Here is a 19,245-nt window from a genome sequence, read left to right on the forward strand (position 1 = left end):
TCCACCTGTACCCCTTACATGAGGGTACAGATCAGAGTCCCCCCTTTCATTGGGGTCCCCGATGGGCTCCGGTATACTTGGAATCCCCTCGCTTTGTTCTCTCTTTGTGTTTATTACAAAAATCTCCAAATAACAGGAATTCCTTCATTTATAAAGCTGATATTTCTGTTGGGGAATGTTTGTGGCCCTCAGTGTGGCCCTCATAGTGAAGAGTTGGAGAGCCCCGGTATGGAGTGATTAGATGGTACGGGGCCCCTTCACCGCTGTAAGGGACTCCTTTGTGGTTCTCTAACTTTATGAAATTGATTTCTGGAATAGAGCGCACAGCGTCCTTATGTACAGCCGTGGACACATTTGTTGGCACCCCTCCACCAATACGGAAGAACCCCAATTTTCTGTGAAACCACTTGAGACGGACCCAAGTACTCGGCCTCCATCGCTGTGAATTCCACGTGGAGTCTGAAGGCAGCCCACACCAGACAGTAATCAGCCACAAAGAGACCCCATAACCGAGCCTCCGCCATGTCTCACAGTAGGTACGGTGTGTCCTTCGAAAGCTTCATTTCTTCATCTGTGCTCCAGTTTTGCCTCATCTTTCCAAAAGGCATTCTCTGAGAAGCATCGTGGGCCCTTGGTACCCTCAGACGCACCGTGGGCCCTTGGTACCCTCAGACGCACCGTGGACCCTTGGTACCCTCAGACGCACCGTGGGCCCATGGTACCCTCAGACGCACCGTGGGCCCTTGGTACCCTCAGAAGCACCGTGGGCCCATGGTACCCTCAGACGCACCGTGGGCCCTTGGTACCCTCAGACGCACCGTGGGCCCTTGGTACCCTCAGACGCACCGTGGACCCTTGGTACCCTCAGAAGCACCGTGGGCCCTTGGTACCCTCAGACGCACCCTGGGCCCATGGTACCCTCAGACGCACCGTGGGCCCTTGGTACCCTCAGACGCACCCTGGGCCCATGGTACCCTCAGACGCACCATGGGCCCTTGGTACCCTGAGATGGGGGTACCAAGGGCGCACAGGGATGAGGTAGGCTGGATGATGTGGGAGGTACCACCATCTGACACTGACTACAGAAATCAACCAGCATGCTGGACAATTATCAAAGGGACATCAAGGTTCCCCCAAATCTAGTTACTAGGTAGGCGCTAAAAACCAACAACCCACCTACCTACTAATATCTCCCCCACCATCACCCACCACTAACCGGCTTCTAGGAAACCTTCCTCCAGTAAGTTCACTGGGCACACAGGTTATCACACACCACACACACCAGGCAATACTCCATCTAGGGTTAGTATCAACACTCACAGTCTCCTGCAATACCACTGGCATCCAGTAGAGGGTCACCCAAACTTAGCTAGTTGGCCCACACGGGCAGATACAAATCATGAATCCAATATGGCGGACTGTGATGGTTGTGTGTCAGCCAAGTCACTTCCAACCTCTGAGATTCTCCAAGCTAGCCTGAGAATCAGAGTCCCATGTAGTCACCTTTGACCACTGTCTCCCCCTCCCCCATACACACCTTACAAATCAAAGCGGAGCTGCACCCGCTCAGACCATCTCATTGGACGGGTCTGGACGCAGCACATTGCCTCAATGGATTCTGGATTTATAGTAACAATCTTCACATCCCGATAACCGTCTCCAGGTAGGAGTTATGGATCTGGAAGAGTGATGGATCCAGCTGTTCTTCTGCTATATCAGGGGCCCAAACTGTGACACGCTGCACCCTGAGGAGCCCCAAATACTAACAAGTCCTCCATGTTTTATTATCATAGATGGAGTTACGGGATATCACCCCATTTCACGTCTTATAAAGCTGAAGTAGACATTGGGTTGGGTGAGAGGTCTTCCCTCCAATCAGTGGTGATTGGAATGCAGCCACCATGTCTACGACATCCCCTGAGAACACAACTCTAAGGACCCCTCACTGTCAGGACGTCACGTGGAACATCTGGCCTCCCTTTCACACTGTACACCTAACACACGTGTGCAGGTTTACCTTCAGACACGGCTCCTACATATCTGAAGAATCCATTTCCCAGAACTATTACCCCAGCCTCTGCTCTCCATGGCCGTACCATGACCCTCATCAATAGGCAATTCAACAAATTCCAATCCAACGTTTTTATGTTTGAATTTCAGATGAGGAGTCCTCCTGAGTCTTCTTCCTTTGGGCCTACTGGGGCTTGAAAAGCAACCCATGACCGGACACCGAGGGTCCCTGACCTTGGAGCTCAGCTTGTGTCTCTGTGGAGGATTTGTTGGCTGTCTGTCTACCATTCGTTCAATCTCATTCAAACTGGGGTGGGTTTTCCTCTTGAAGCCCCATCTTGGGGCGTTGGTGACCCTACCATAGTCACAGGAACGTCGAGGTGCTTGGAGATGGTCTTCTAGGCTGTCCTTCAACATTCTATCCTACCGTTTTCTTCTGATCTCCATGTCTGCTCCATGTTCAGTGTGGTGCTCACCATGATATCAAAAAGCAGCTTCTTTGGAGGTCTTCATTGACTTTCTGTCTACCATTGGCTCAATCTCATTCAATCTGGGGCAGACTTTCCTCTGGAGGCCCATCTTGGGGGGTTGGTGACCCTCCAATGGACATTAAACGTCTTATTACATGCTACTGTAGTCATAGGAACATCGAGGTGCTTGGAGATGGTCTGCTGGCCTTTACCATCGACTTTCCGCTCTGTGATTTCCTTCCTGACTTCCATCTCTGGTCCATGATTGATGGTCACCATGATACCAACCTGCAGAGTCACTGATCTCCTCCAATCAGTCGGACCCATCACTAGACATGAGATATATACACCGTACGTGAGATATATACGCCGGACGTGAGATATACACGCCGGAATAAGATATATATACTGGACATGAGATATATACACCGTACATGAGATATACACGCCGGACGTGAGATATACACGCCAGACGCGAGATATACACGCCGCACACGAGATATACACACCGTACATGAGATATATACACCGTACGTGAGATATATATGCCGGACGTGAGATATACACACCGGACGTGAGATATATACACCGTACGTGAGATATATACACCGTACGTGAGATATATACGCCGGACGTGAGATATATACACCATACATGAGATATATACACCGTACGTGAGATATACACACCGTACATGAGATATATACACCGTACATGAGATATACACACCGTACGTGAGATATATACGCCGGACGTGAGATATATACACCGTACGTGAGATATATACACGCCGGAATGAGATATATACGCCGGACGTGAGATATATACACCATACATGAGATATATACGCCGTACGTGAGATATATACGCCGGACGTGAGATATATACGCCGGACGTGAGATATATACGCCGGACGTGAGATATATACGCCGGACGCGAGATATACACGCCGGACGCGAGATATACACGCCGGACGCGAGATATACACGCCGGACGCGAGATATACACACCGGACGTGAGATATACACACCGTACATGAGATATACACACCGTACATGAGATATATACACCGCACGTGAGATATATACACCGGACATGAGATATATATACTGGACATGAGATATATACACCGCACGTGAGATATACACACCGGACGTGAGATATACACACCGGACGTGAGATATATACACCGTACATGAGATATATATACTGGACATGAGATATATACACCGCACGTGAGATATACACACCGGACGTGAGATATACACACCGGACGTGAGATATATACACCGTACATGAGATATATATACTGGACATGAGATATATACACCGGACGTGAGATATATATACTGGACATGAGATATATACACCGGACATGAGATATATACACCGTACATGAGATATATATACTGGACATGAGATATATACACCATACATGAGATATATACACCGTACATGAAATATACACGCCGCACGTGAGATATATACACCGTACATGAGATATATACACCGTACATGAGATATATACACCGTACATGAGATATATATACTGGACATGAGATATATACACCGTACATGAAATATACACGCCGCACGTGAGATATATACGCCGGACGTGAGATATACAGTTGCAAGAACAAGTATGTGACCCCCTTGGGATTCCGTGGAGTTTTGCATGAATTGGGCATAAAATGTGCTCTGAACGTCATCTAAGTCACAACAATAGAAGAACACAGTCTGCTGAACATAATACTACACAAACATTAGATGTTGCCATGGTTTCATTGCACATAACATGTAAACATTCACAGCGCAGGGAGGAAAAAGTATGTGAGGCCCTAGATTAATGGCTTCTCCCAGAGCTAATTGGAGCCAGGAGTGAGCCAACCTTGACTCCAATCAGTGTGATGATATTGGATGTGTTGCTGACACCTGTTTTGGGTTTACTGGTTTCAAGAAGCACTGTCTGATGTGAACCATGCCTCGCAGAAAAGAGCTCTCAGAAGACCTACCATCAAGAATTGTTGACTTGCATGAAGCTGGAAAGGGTTACAAAAGTATCTCCTTGAGCCTTGATGTTCATGTGTCCACGGTAAGACAGACTGTCTACAAATGGAGAAAGTTTAGCACTGTTGCTACTCTCCCTAGGCGTGGTCGTCCTGTAAAAATGACTGCAAGAGCCCAGCGCAGAATGCTGCATGAGGGAAAGAAGAATCCCAGAGTGTCAGCTAAAGACCTACAGAAATCTCTGGCACATGCTAACATTTTTGTTGACACATCTACAATAAGGAGAACATTAAACAAGAATGGAGTACATGGGAGGACACCACGGAGGAAGCCATTGCTGGCCAAAAAGAAGATTGCAGCACGTTTGATGTTTGCAAAAGAGCCCCTGGATGTTCCACAGCACTACTGGCAGAATATACTGAGGACAGATGAAACCAAGATTGAGTTGTTTGGGAAGAATACACAACACTATGTGTGGAGAAAAAAAGGCCCAGCACACCAACATCAAAACCTCATCCCCACTGTGAAACATGGCGGAGGGAGCATCATGGTTTGGGGCTGCTTTGCTGCCTCAGGGCTGGACGGATTGTTGTCATTGATGGGAAAATGAATTCCAGAGTTTATCAAGAGATTTAGCAGGAAAACGTACGACCATCTGTCTGCCAACTGAAGCTCCGCAGAGGATGGGTGATGCAACAGGACAATGATGACCCAAAGCATACAAGTCATTCAACAAAACAATGGCTGCAACAGCACAGAATACGCCTTCTGGAGTGGCCCAGTCAGAGTCCTGACCTCAACCCCATTGAAATGCTGTGGCATGACCTTAAGAGAGCGATTCACACCAGACATCCCAAGAATATTGCTACACTGAAACAGTTTTGTGAAGAGGAGTGGTCCAAAATGACTCCAGATCGTTGTGCAGGTCTGATCTGCAACTACAGGAAACGTTTGGTTGAGGTTATTGCTGCCAAAGGAGGGTCAACCAGTTATTAAGTCCAAAGGTTCACATACTTTTTCCTCCCTGCACTGTGAATGTTTACATGTTATGTGCAATTAAACCATGGCAACATCTAATGTTTGTGTAGTATTATGTTCAGCAGACTGTGTTCTTCTATTGTTGTGACTTAGATGACGTTCAGAGCACATTTTATGCCCAATTCATGCAAAACTCCACGGAATCCCAAGGGGTTCACATACTTTTTCTTGCAACTGTATATACCATACATGAGAAATATCTTCTCTGGGGGTACCAGCTAATCTGTCCGGGTCACTCTGGAGTATCGTTACTACTTTCCTCACTCGTCCGCAGACATGCAGATCTACCGGCGACAATCGCCTTCAGGAGGGAAGCATTGATTACTCCAGCTCTGCGGGTACCAACAAATGTGTCCGCGGCTCACTCCAGTACTGGGAGTATTAAGTTGGGGTTTCTCAGTAAGAGAGTAAGGGTGTCGTATCTGGTCACATGATACCGTCCCCCCATCATAGAGTATTGTATAGAAGGTACTCAGTGTAGTACGGGGAGTAGGGGGTCCTGTGATCTGGTCACATGATACCGTCCCCCCATCATAGAGTATTGTATAGAAGGTACTCAGTGTAGTACGGGGAGTAGGGGGTCCTGTGATCTGGTCACATGATACCGTCCCCCCATCATAGAGTATTATATAGAAGGTACTCAGTGTAGTACGGGGAGTAGGGGGTCCTGCGATCTGGTCACATGATACCGTCCCCCCATCATAGAGTATTGTATAGAAGGTACTCAGTGTAGTACGGGGAGTAGGGGGTCCTGCGATCTGGTCACATGATACCGTCCCCCCATCATAGAGTATTATATAGAAGGTACTCAGTGTAGTACGGGGAGTAGGGGGTCCTGTGATCTGGTCACATGATACCGTCCCCCCATCATAGAGTATTGTATAGAAGGTACTCAGTGTAGTACGGGGAGTAGGGGGTCCTGCGATCTGGTCACATGATACCGTCCCCCCATCATAGAGTATTATATAGAAGGTACTCAGTGTAGTACGGGGAGTAGGGGGTCCTGCGATCTGGTCACATGATACCGTCCCCCCATCATAGAGTATTATATAGAAGGTACTCAGTGTAGTACGGGGAGTAGGGGGTCCTGTGATCTGGTCACATGATACCGTCCCCCCATCATAGAGTATTGTATAGAAGGTACTCAGTGTAGTACGGGGAGTAGGGGGTCCTGTGATCTGGTCACATGATACCGTCCCCCCATCATAGAGTATTATATAGAAGGTACTCAGTGTAGTACGGGGAGTAGGGGGTCCTGTGATCTGGTCACATGATACCGTCCCCCCATCATAGAGTATTGTATAGAAGGTACTCAGTGTAGTACGGGGAGTGGGGGGTCCTGTGATCTGGTCACATGATACCGTCCCCCCATCATAGAGTATTGTATAGAAGGTACTCAGTGTAGTACGGGGAGTAGGGGGTCCTGTGATCTGGTCACATGATACCGTCCCCCCATCATAGAGTATTGTATAGAAGGTACTCAGTGTAGTACGGGGAGTAGGGGGTCCTGTGATCTGGTCACATGATACCGTCCCCCCATCATAGAGTATTGTATAGAAGGTACTCAGTGTAGTACGGGGAGTAGGGGGTCCTGTGATCTGGTCACATGATACCGTCCCCCCATCATAGAGTATTGTATAGAAGGTACTCAGTGTAGTACGGGGAGTAGGGGGTCCTGTGATCTGGTCACATGATACCGTCCCCCCATCATAGAGTATTGTATAGAAGGTACTCAGTGTAGTACGGGGAGTAGGGGGTCCTGTGATCTGGTCACATGATACCGTCCCCCCATCATAGAGTATTGTATAGAAGGTACTCAGTGTAGTACGGGGAGTAGGGGGTCCTGTGATCTGGTCACATGATACCGTCCCCCCATCATAGAGTATTATATAGAAGGTACTCAGTGTAGTACGGGGAGTAGGGGGTCCTGTGATCTGGTCACATGATACCGTCCCCCCCATATAGAGTATTGTATAGAAGGTACTCAGTGTAATACGGGGAGTAGGGGGTCCTGCGATCTGGTCACATGATACCGTCCCCCCATCATAGAGTATTGTATAGAAGGTACTCAGTGTAGTACGGGGAGTAGGGGGTCCTGCGATCTGGTCACATGATACCGTCCCCCCATCATAGAGTATTGTATAGAAGGTACTCAGTGTAGTACGGGGAGTAGGGGGTCCTGCGATCTGGTCACATGATACCGTCCCCCCATCATAGAGTATTGTATAGAAGGTACTCAGTGTAGTACGGGGAGTAGGGGGTCCTGCGATCTGGTCACATGATACCGTCCCCCCATCATAGAGTATTGTATAGAAGGTACTCAGTGTAGTACGGGGAGTAGGGGGTCCTGTGATCTGGTCACATGATACCGTCCCCCCATCATAGAGTATTGTATAGAAGGTACTCAGTGTAGTACGGGGAGTAGGGGGTCCTGTGATCTGGTCACATGATACCGTCCCCCCATCATAGAGTATTGTATAGAAGGTACTCAGTGTAGTACGGGGAGTAGGGGGTCCTGCGATCTGGTCACATGATACCGTCCCCCCATCATAGAGTATTGTATAGAAGGTACTCAGTGTAGTACGGGGAGTAGGGGGTCCTGTGATCTGGTCACATGATACCGTCCCCCCATCATAGAGTATTGTATAGAAGGTACTCAGTGTAGTACGGGGAGTAGGGGGTCCTGCGATCTGGTCACATGATACCATCCCCCATACAGAGTATTATACGGAGGGGGGGGATGGTCTGGCTGTGGGTGGGAGTTGTGCCCCCCCCCCCCTCCTCCTGTAATTAGGTGACAGATGTTCCGCCTCTCTCAGGCTCATTAGTCCTTCTAATTACACATTGCCATCTGTCCCGAATCATCGCCCCGAATCCGCCCCACCCCTCTGGGAGAACCCCCCAAGGGGCAACCACACCTGCCACCCTCATATCCCCCCACCACGATTAACCCCGACATTGCTGGCACTGGAAGATGGAGGGAGTGTAGGGTGCAGGGCAGGATGCAGTGTAGGGCTCAGGGCAGAAAGCACTGTAGGGTGCAGGGCAGGACACAGTGAAGGGTGCGGGGCAGAGCAGGATGCAGTGTAGGGCTCAGGGCAGGGCGCAGGGCAGGGTAGGGTACAATGTAAGGTGCAGTGTAGGGCTCAGGGCAGGGCAGGACACAGTGTAGGGCTCAGGGCAGGCAGCAGGACACAGTGTAGGGCTCAGGGCAGGGCAGGGTGCAATATAAGGTGCAGGGTAGGGTGCAGTGTAGGGGGCAGAGCAGGACGCAGTGTAGGGCTGAGGGCAGGATGCAATGTAGGGTGCAGGGCAGGACGCAGTGTAGGGTGCAGGGCAGGGCAGGGTGCAATATAAGGTGCAGGGTAGGGTGCAGTGTAGGGTGCAGAGCAGGATGCAATGTAAGGTGCAGTGTACGGCTCAGGGCAGGGCGCAGTGTAGGGCGCAAGGCAGAGCAGGACGCAGTGTAGAGTGCAGGGCAGGGCGCAGTGTAGGGCTCAGGGCAGGATGCAATGTAAGGTGCAGGGCAGGCTGTAGTGTAGGGTGCAGTGTAGGGCTCAGGGCAGGACGCAGTGTAGGGGGCAGGGCAGGACGCAGTGTAGGGTGCAGTGCAGGGCGCAGTGTAGGGCTCAGGGCAGGGCGCAGTGTAGGGTGCAGGGCAGGACGCAGTGTGGGGCGCAGGGCAGGACGCAGTGTGGGGTGCAGGGAAGGACGCAGTGTGGGGCGCAGGGCGTGACGCAGTGTAGGGTGCAGGGCAGGATGCAGTGTAGGGTGCAGGGCAGGGCGTGACGCAGTGTAGGGCGCAGGGTAGGACGCAGTGTAGGGCTCAGGGCAGGGTGCAATGTAAGGTGCAGGGCAGGCTGTAGTGTAGGGTGCAGTGTAGGGCTCAGGGCAGGACGCAGTGTAGGGGGCAGGGGAGGACGCAGTGTAGGGCTCAGGGCAGGATGCAATGTAGGGTGCAGGGCAGGACGCAGTGTAGGGTGCAGGGCAGGGTACAATGTAAGGTGCAGTGTACGGCTCAGGGCAGGGCGCAGTGTAGGGCGCAAGGCAGAGCAGGACGCAGTGTAGGGTGCAGGGCAGGGCGCAGGGCAGGGTGCAATGTAAGGTGCAGGGCAGGCTGTAGTGTAGGGTGCAGTGTAGGGCTCAGGGCAGGACGCAGTGTAGGGGCAGGGCAGGACGCAGTGTAGGGTGCAGGGCAGGGCACAGTGTAGGGCTCAGGGCAGGGCGCAGTGTAGGGTGCAAAGCAGGACGCAGTGTAGGGCGCAGGGCAGGACGCAGTGTGGGGCGCAGGGCAGGACGCAGTGTGGGGCGCAGGGCGTGACGCAGTGTAGGGTGCAGGGCAGGATGCAGTGTAGGGTGCAGGGCAGGGCGTGACGCAGTGTAGGGCTCAGGGCAGGACGCAGTGTAGGGCTCAGGGCAGGGTGCAATGTAAGGTGCAGGGCAGGCTGTAGTGTAGGGTGCAGTGTAGGGCTCAGGGCAGGATGCAGTGTAGGGGGCAGGATGCAGTGTAGAGGGCAGGGCAGGACGCAGTGTAGGGGCAGGGCAGGATGCAGTGTAGGGTGCAGGGCAGGACGCAGTGTAGGACTCAGGGCAGGGCGCAGTGTAGGGTGCAAAGCAGGACGCAGTGTAGGACGCAGGGCAGGCCGCAGTGTGGGGCGCAGGGCAGGACGCAGTGTGGGGCGCAGGGCAGGACGCAGTGTGGAGCGCAGGGCAGGACGCAGTGTAGGGGGCAGGGCGCAGTGTGGGGCGCAGGGCAGGACGCAGTGTGGGGCGCAGGGCAGGACGCAGTGTGGGGCGCAGGGCAGGATGCAGTGTGGGGCGCAGGGCAGGACGCAGTGTGTGGCGCAGGGCAGGACGCAGTGTAGGGCGCAGGGCAGGATGCAGTGTAGGGCGCAGGGCAGGACACAGTGTGGGGTGCAGGGAAGGATGCAGTGTAGGGTGCAGGGAAGGATGCAGTGTAGGGTGCAGGGCAGGATGCAGTGTAGGGTGCAGGGCAGGGCAGGGTGCAGTGTAGGTCTCAGGGCAGGGTGCAATGTAGGGTGCAGGGCAGGGCGTAGGGCCAGAGGGGTGGCCTCCTCCAATCACTTACAGGAAGAGCAGCCAATTCTGAATCTCATTGAGCCAAAGTAATGGCAACCAGAACAATCAGCTTCCATGTCAGAAGGACCCGGAATATCCCAAATGGGTTCACATGGAGAGTTCTATGAAAAGTACCAAATGGAGGTCCAAGAGTCGAGGGAGCCGTTGAGCGGTGGAACATCACACGTGACCCCTTGTACAAGGACACGTTGAGCGGTAGAACATCACACGTGACCCCTTGTACAAGACACGTTGAGCGGTAGAACATCACACGTGACCCTTGTACAAGGACACGTTGAGCGGTGGAACATCACACGTGACCCCTTGTACAAGGACACGTTGAGCGGTGGAACATCACACGTGACCCCTTGTACAAGGACACGCACCACGGAATGCAAATCAATGTCTCCTGAAAGAGAAACTGAAAGCTGACCCTTGACTGCACTCAGGTCCAGTCCCTGGTGGACTCCAGATTGGAAAGTCCCCATGATGCCGCCCACAACACGTGGATGAAGTCCCTCAGTAGGCAGAATAAGACTTCCAAGTCCTAATAAATCTTCCTTGAAGTCTCCTTCCTTGTTTTTATCGGGGTAGGAATGACCGAACCAGGGACTCCCCTTCTCCCAGGACTCTGTGTCCTTCCAACCATGAACTGTAACGGATGGAGGATGGGAACCTGTGACAGGGAGGTTGGGTCGATCCCGTGGGGTCGATCCCGTGGGGTCCTCAGCTCACTCAGTGACAAGTTTATGATGTTGGAGTACCAAGTTCTCCTGGGCCATCAGAATCACAGGAATGCCTTCCACCCAAATCCAATGAAGCAGACGAGGTAGAAGCTGCAAAGTAGGAAGGCCTTCATTAGGGAGGACCAATCCCGTGGCACCACTAAAGCATTCACCGGGAATACTCAGATCTGTGGTCCTGGATAAGAATCCATCGAGCTTCTCACTGATCCTGGATGCCAGAAAATCCACATTCAAGATTTGCCACCTTCAGAAGAGTTCCTCATACGGCTCTGGGTGAAGAACCCATAACCCAGAGCCAGTCATCGAATTCTGAGGAAATCCAGGAACATGGAAGTCGGACAGGATGAGAACATGAACTTCCATCCAAGACAGAAGATCCACTTCCTCCTGATGGTCTATCTACGCCACCACCGTGGCATTGCCTGACTGGAACCTCACAAGGATGACCTTCAGCTGCACCGACCAATGCAGAAGAGAAAAATGAATCACCCTCATATTCCAGGGATGGACAACACCCCCATGTCCACTATACCCCCTCCCCCCCCCACTTCAAGGCATCTAGAAGCTAAGGGCATAAGGAAGGTTCTCCAATTATCTGCCCCGGTATCCCTTCTGCCGGGATCTCCACCCCTCAGCATCCGACACGCCCAAACCTTGAACCTCTGCAGCCACAACTGCGGGATGCAATGCTGCCCCCACGAACCAAGGCCTTCAGAAGTCTGTCCGAACAATGCTTGCATACCAGGAATTCGTCCACCATGAGCGTCTACACTGCCGGAGCCCGGTGAGACGTCAAGGCGTTGTCAGGCAAACTCCACCATGCAGCTCATTTTTGTTCAGGTATCATCGTATTGTGCTTGAAGAACCACACGTGGAACCCAGTTGGACCTTGGGATTCCTCAGGAGTGGATTCTTTGGAGGAAGAAACTTCCACATCCCCTCCTCTGAAAAAAAAGTAGCTTCCCCTTCCACCTCTTCTTCCTCCGACAGCAAAGAGGGTGGAGGAGAACATTTCTGCTTGGTCCAAACCGGAGAGCAATGGCGGATGAGAATTCCTTCCCCGACACAAAGGAACTGGAGGAAGGCGACCAGGTGACAGTGGAAAGCAGAGACAATTGGAGGGAGTCAAGAGACGCATGACCCCTCCCCCCCCCCGGGATACAGTGTATGGGGAGCTGCATCCAGGTTCCTCCCTGCCTGATAAATCTGGGAACCTCCTCCTGCCTCGGGATCCTCTTCTCCACCATCGCTGAGATGTGGTCTGCTGACAGTACTAATAGGACCCTGGTTCTCGCAGCAATATATCATTCCACAGCAGGCCATCCCCCGCGTGTCCAGGATGGGGTCCGGGGCCCATTCCTCTTAGTAAGGAGCCCGAGGCAAGAGATCTGGAGGAACCTCCTATTCCCAAATGGAAATCCTGATCACATCAACTAAAGAGACCACACATGGGGAGACCACACATGAAGAGACCACCCAAGGGGAGACCACACACAGAGAGACCACTCACAGGGAGAGCACACATGAAGAGACCACACATGGGGAGAGCACACATGGGGAGACCACCCATGAAGAGACCACACATGAAGAGACCACACACGAGACCACCCAAGGGGAGACCACACATGGAGAGACCACACATGAAGAGACCACCCAAGGGAAGACCACACACGGAGAGAGCACACACGGGGAGAGCACACACGAGGAGACCACCCATGAAGAGACCACACACGGGGAGACCACCCAAGGGGAGACCACACAGAGAGACCACACATGGAGAGACCACACATGGAGAGACCACACATGAAGAGACCACACATGAAGAGACCACACACGAGACCACCCAAGGGGAGACCACACATGAAGAGACCACCCAAGGGGAGACCACACACGGAGAGACCACTCACAGGGAGAGCACACATGGGGAGACCACCCATGAAGAGACCACACACAAGACCACCCAAGGGGAGACCACACATGAAGAGACCACCCAAGGGGAGACCACACACGGAGAGACCACTCACGGGGAGAGCACACACGGGGAGACCACCCATGAAGAGAGCACACACGGGGAGACCACCCATGAAGAGACCACACATGGGGAGACCACACATGAAGAGACCACGCACGAGACCACCCAAGGGGAGACCACACATGGAGAGACCACCCACGGAGAGACCACACATGGAGAGACCACACATGAAGAGACCACCCAAGGGGAGACCACACACGGAGAGACCACTCACGGGGAGAGCACACACGGGGAGACCACCCATGAAGAGACCACACATGAAGAGACCACACACGAGACCACCCAAGGGGAGACCACACATGAAGAGACCACCCAAGGGGAGACCACACACGGAGAGACCACTCACGGGGAGAGCACACACGGGGAGACCACCCATGAAGAGACCACACATGGGGAGACCACACACAAGACCACACATGGAGAGACCACACATGAAGAGACCACCCAAGGGGAGACCACACACGGAGAGACCACTCACGGGGAGAGCACACACGGGGAGACCACCCATGAAGAGACCACACATGAAGAGACCACACACGAGACCACCCAAGGGGAGACCACACATGAAGAGACCACCCAAGGGAAGACCACACACGGAGAGAGCACACACGGGGAGACCACCCAAGGGGAGACCACACATGGAGAGACCACCCAAGAAGAGACCACACATGGAGAGACCACACATGACCACCTCAGGACACGAGCAAAAGACTGAAGCAATGCATACCTGAGAGGGGTTACGTCCGGGAGGGGGTTATGTCGCGGAGGGGCTATGTCGGGGAGGGGCTATGTCGGGGAGGGGCTATGTCAGGGAGGGGTTATGTCAGGGAGGGGTTATGTCAGGGAGGGGTTATGTCTGGGAGGGGATTTCCTGTCTGTTACCAGTGTCTGGTCATGACGTTGTTGTCATGAATATGAAGATGCCCCGCCTCCTGGGATGAGGGAAATGATTGATCAGTGTATGGTGGTTGTTCCTTCCCGGCAGTCCAATCTCCCCGCCCCCTCCCCTCCCCCGGCTGTACTGACCCACACTGATAGCAGAGACAGGAAATACACAATAACTTTATTTATAAAAATCATTGAGACAAAAGACACAAATGTCCCTGGAATAACTCTGCACTATAAATATTACATCCAGAATTCCATGCAGAACGCGGCAGACTTTGTCCAGGAGATCAGGTGACACCATGGCAGGCCGAACACCACTCCGAGCCACACCCCAACTGCCCTGCAAAGATGGTGCCTGCTGTCATGTGACCAACAGAGGCGGGGCAAGCAGGAGGGCAGAAAGAAAGTGCCATACACGGCTCAGCTGAAAGTGCAAAAAGCTGAAATGTCCCACTTATGTCCGTCCCCCTCCAGTCCTTCCCCATGACGTCCGTCCCCCTCCCGTCCTCCCCCCATGACGTCCGTCCCCATGACGTCCATCCTCCTCCCGTCCTCCCCCCATGACGTCCGTCCCCCTCCCGCCCTTCCCCATGACGTCCATCCTTCCCCCGTGACGTCCTTCCCCCATGATGTCCTCCCCCCTTCTGTCCTTTGCCCATGATGTCCTCCCCCCTCACGTCCTTCCCCATGACGTCCGTCCCCCTCCCGTCCTCCCCCCATGATGTCCTCCCCCCTCACGTCCTTCCCCATGACATCCTCACCCCTCCCGTCCCTCTCCATGACGTCCTCACCCCTCCCGTCCTTCTCCATGACGTCCTCACCCCTCCCGTCCCTCTCCATGACGCCCTCACCCCTCCCGTCCCTCTCCATGACGCCCTCACCCCTCCCGTCCCTCCCCATGACGTCCTCACCCCTCCCGTCCTTCCCTTATGACGTCCTCACCCCTCCCGTCCTTCCCTTATGACGTCCTCACCCCTCCCGTCCTTCCCTTATGACGTCCTCACCCCTCCCGTCCTTCCCTCATGACGTCCTCACCCCTCCCGTCCTTCCCTCATGACGTCCTCACCCCTCCCGTCCTTCCCTTATGACGTCCTCACCCCTCCCGTCCTTCCCTTATGACGTCCTCACCCCTCCCGTCCTTCCCTTATGACGTCCTCACCCCTCCCGTCCTTCCCTCATGACGTCCTCACCCCTCCCGTCCTTCCCTTATGACGTCCTCACCCCTCCCGTCCTTCCCTCATGACGTCCTCACCCCTCCCGTCCTTCCCTTATGACGTCCTCACCCCTCCTGTCCTTCCCTTATGACGTCCTCACCCCTCCCGTCCTTCCCTCATGACGTCCTCACCCCTCCCGTCCTTCCCTTATGACGTCCTGTATCAAGTGTCCTTGCTTCCTTATGAAGTCCATCTCCTCTCATCCTTCCCAATGTCACAGGCCTGCACCCCTCCTCCTTACCAGATGTCAGAAAAGTCCCCAGCAGCAGGTCGGGGCCCCACTCCAGAGCCGTCTGAGTAACGGCCAGAGCCGCCGCCCCCAGGGAGGCAGACAGACCCCACCGCAAATTTCACCAAGGTATTCTGGGAACGCATGAGCACAATGTCTGACTGTGAAGGATTCTGTGGGCGGAGCTTGGAATCTGGGCGTTGCTGCGAGGCCGAGATCTGCAGGGAGCGGAAGGAGGCGGCGGAAATGCTGAAATATAGAAGAGGATGTAACTGTATATTACTGCCCCCCTCTGGTCACACCTATATTACCGCCCCCCTCTGGTCACAGCTATGTTACCGCCCCCCTCTGGTCACACCTTCTATATTACCGCCCTCCTCTGGTCACACCCAGTACTGTATACACCAACTATATTACCGCCCCCCACTGGTCACACCTCCTATATTACTGCCCCCCTCTGGTCACACACAGTACGGCTGGAAACACCACTTTGGCCACTCCTACTCTAGATATACCCCTTCCTAGGCTATGTCCTATCCACATGCGGCTTATTAGACTCCACCCACTCCATACGGCTCATACCTCTCAGTCTCTGGAGTGAGGCGTGTCTCTCCACTTCACAGGGCGGGTGTTTCTGGAAGAAGGCGTGCTGCGGGCGATGAGGGTCTCATAGGGGAAGTGAGGGGGGATGTGGGAGAGCAGCGATGGATGGAGGGCGTGTCACAATCACATCGTAAGATCTCCGCCTCCCTCATCAAACCATCTGAAGGATCAGAAGACAGACCATGTGACCAACTCTGTATGTATACCATGTGATCTCACTACACCCCTCCCCTCCACCTCTCACCCTCCCCTCCCCTCCACCTCTCACCCCTCCCCTCCATAGATCCACCTCTCACCACACCCCTCCCCTCCACCTCTCACCCCTCCCCTCCCCTCCACCTCTCACCATACCCCTCCCCTCCACCTCTCACCCCTCCCCTCCACAGCTCCACCTCTCACCACACCCCTCCCCTCCACCTCTCACCCCTCCCCTCTCCTCCCCTCCACCTCTCACCCCTCCCCTCCACAGCTCCACTTCTCACCACACCCCTCCCCTCCACCTCTCACCCCTCCCCTCCACAGATCCACCTCTCACCACACCCCTCCCCTCCACCTCTCACTACACCCCTCCCCTCCACCTCTCACCACACCCCTCCCCTCCACAGCTCCACTTCTCACCACACCCCTCCCCTCCACCTCTCACCACACCCCTCCCCTCCACCTCTCACTGCACCCCTCCCCTCCACCTCTCACCCCTCCCCTCCACAGATCCACCTCTCACCACACCCCTCCCCTCCACCTCTCACCACACCCCTCCCCTCCACAGCTCCACTTCTCACCACACCCCTCCCCTCCACCTCTCACCACACCCCTCCCCTCCACCTCTCACTGCACCCCTCCCCTCCACCTCTCACCCCTCCCCTCCACAGATCCACCTCTCACCACACCCCTCCCCTCCACCTCTCACCACACCCCTCCCCTCCACCTCTCACCACACCCTCCACAGATCCACCTCTCACCACACCCCTCCCCTCCACCTCTCACTACACCCCTCCCCTCCACAGATCCACCTCTCACCACACCCCTCCCCTCCACCTCTCACTACACCCCTCCCCTCCACAGATCCACCTCTCACCACACCCCTCCCCTCCACCTCTCACCACACCCCTCCCCTCCACCACTCACTGCACCCCTCCCCTCCACAGATCCACCTCTCACCACACCCCTCCCCTCCACCTCTCACTACACCCCTCCCCTCCACCTCTCACCACACCCCTCCCCTCCACAGCTCCACTTCTCACCACACCCCTCCCCTCCACCTCTCACCGCACCCCTCCCCTCCACCTCTCACTGCACCCCTCCCCTCCACCTCTCACCCCTCCCCTCCACAGATCCACCTCTCACCACACCCCTCCCCTCCACCTCTCACCACACCCCTCCCCTCCACAGCTCCACTTCTCACCACACCCCTCCCCTCCACCTCTCACCACACCCCTCCCTCCACCTCTCACTGCACCCCTCCCCTCCACCTCTCACCCCTCCCCTCCACAGATCCACCTCTCACCACACCCCTCCCCTCCACCTCTCACCACACCCCTCCACAGATCCACCTCTCACCACACCCCTCCCTCCACCTCTCACTACACCCCTCCCCTCCACCTCTCACCACACCCCTCCCCTCCACCACTCACTGCACCCCTCCCCTCCACTCTCACCCCTCCCCTCCACAGATCCACCTCTCACCACACCCCTCCCCTCCACCTCTCACTACACCCCTCCCCTCCACCTCTCACCACACCCCTCCCCTCCACAGCTCCACTTCTCACCACACCCCTCCCCTCCACCTCTCACCGCACCCCTCCCCTCCACCTCTCACTGCACCCCTCCCCTCCACCTCTCACCCCTCCCCTCCACAGATCCACCTCTCACCACACCCCTCCCCTCCACCTCTCACCACACCCCTCCCCTCCACAGCTCCACTTCTCACCACACCCCTCCCCTCCACCTCTCACCGCACCCCTCCCCTCCACCTCTCACTGCACCCCTCCCCTCCACCTCTCACCCCTCCCCTCCACAGATCCACCTCTCACCACACCCCTCCCCTCCACCTCTCACCACACCCCTCCCCTCCACCTCTCACCACACCCTCCACAGATCCACCTCTCACCACACCCCTCCCCTCCACCTCTCACCACACCCCTCCCCTCCACCTCTCACCACACCCCTCCCCTCCACCACCTCACTGCACCCCCTCCCCTCCACCTCTCACCCCTCCCCTCCACCTCTCACCCCTCCCCCTCCACAGATCCACCTCTCACCACACCCCTCCCCTCCACCTCTCACCACACCCCTCCCCTCCACAGCTCCACTTCTCACCACACCCCTCCCCTCCACCTCTCACCACACCCCTCCCCTCCACCTCTCACTGCACTCCTCCCTCCCCTCCAACCTCTCACCCCTCCCCTCCACAGATCCACCTCTCACCACACCCCTCCCCTCCACCTCTCACCACACCCCTCCCCTCCACCTCTCCCACACCCCTCCACAGATCCACCTCTCACCACACCCCTCCCTCCACCTCTCACTACACCCCTCCCCTCCACCTCTCACCACACCCCTCCCCTCCACCACTCACTGCACCCCTCCCCTCCACAGATCCACCTCTCACCACACCCCTCCCCTCCACCTCTCACTACACCCCTCCCCTCCACCTCTCACCACACCCCTCCCCTCCACAGCTCCACTTCTCACCACACCCCACCCCTCCACCTCTCACCGCACCCCTCCCCTCCACCTCTCACTGCACCCCTCCCCTCCACCTCTCACCCCTCCCCTCCACAGATCCACCTCTCACCACACCCCTCCCCTCCACCTCTCACCACACCCCTCCCCTCCACCGCTCCACTTCTCACCACACCCCTCCCCTCCACCTCTCACCACACCCCTCCCCTCCACCTCTCACTGCACCCCTCCCCTCCACCTCTCACCC

The sequence above is a fragment of the Staurois parvus genome, unplaced genomic scaffold, assembly GCF_062004578.1.
Source record: "Staurois parvus isolate SC_StPar_1 unplaced genomic scaffold, SC_StPar_1.0 ptg001323l, whole genome shotgun sequence".
In the NCBI taxonomy this organism is placed as follows: domain Eukaryota; kingdom Metazoa; phylum Chordata; class Amphibia; order Anura; family Ranidae; genus Staurois; species Staurois parvus.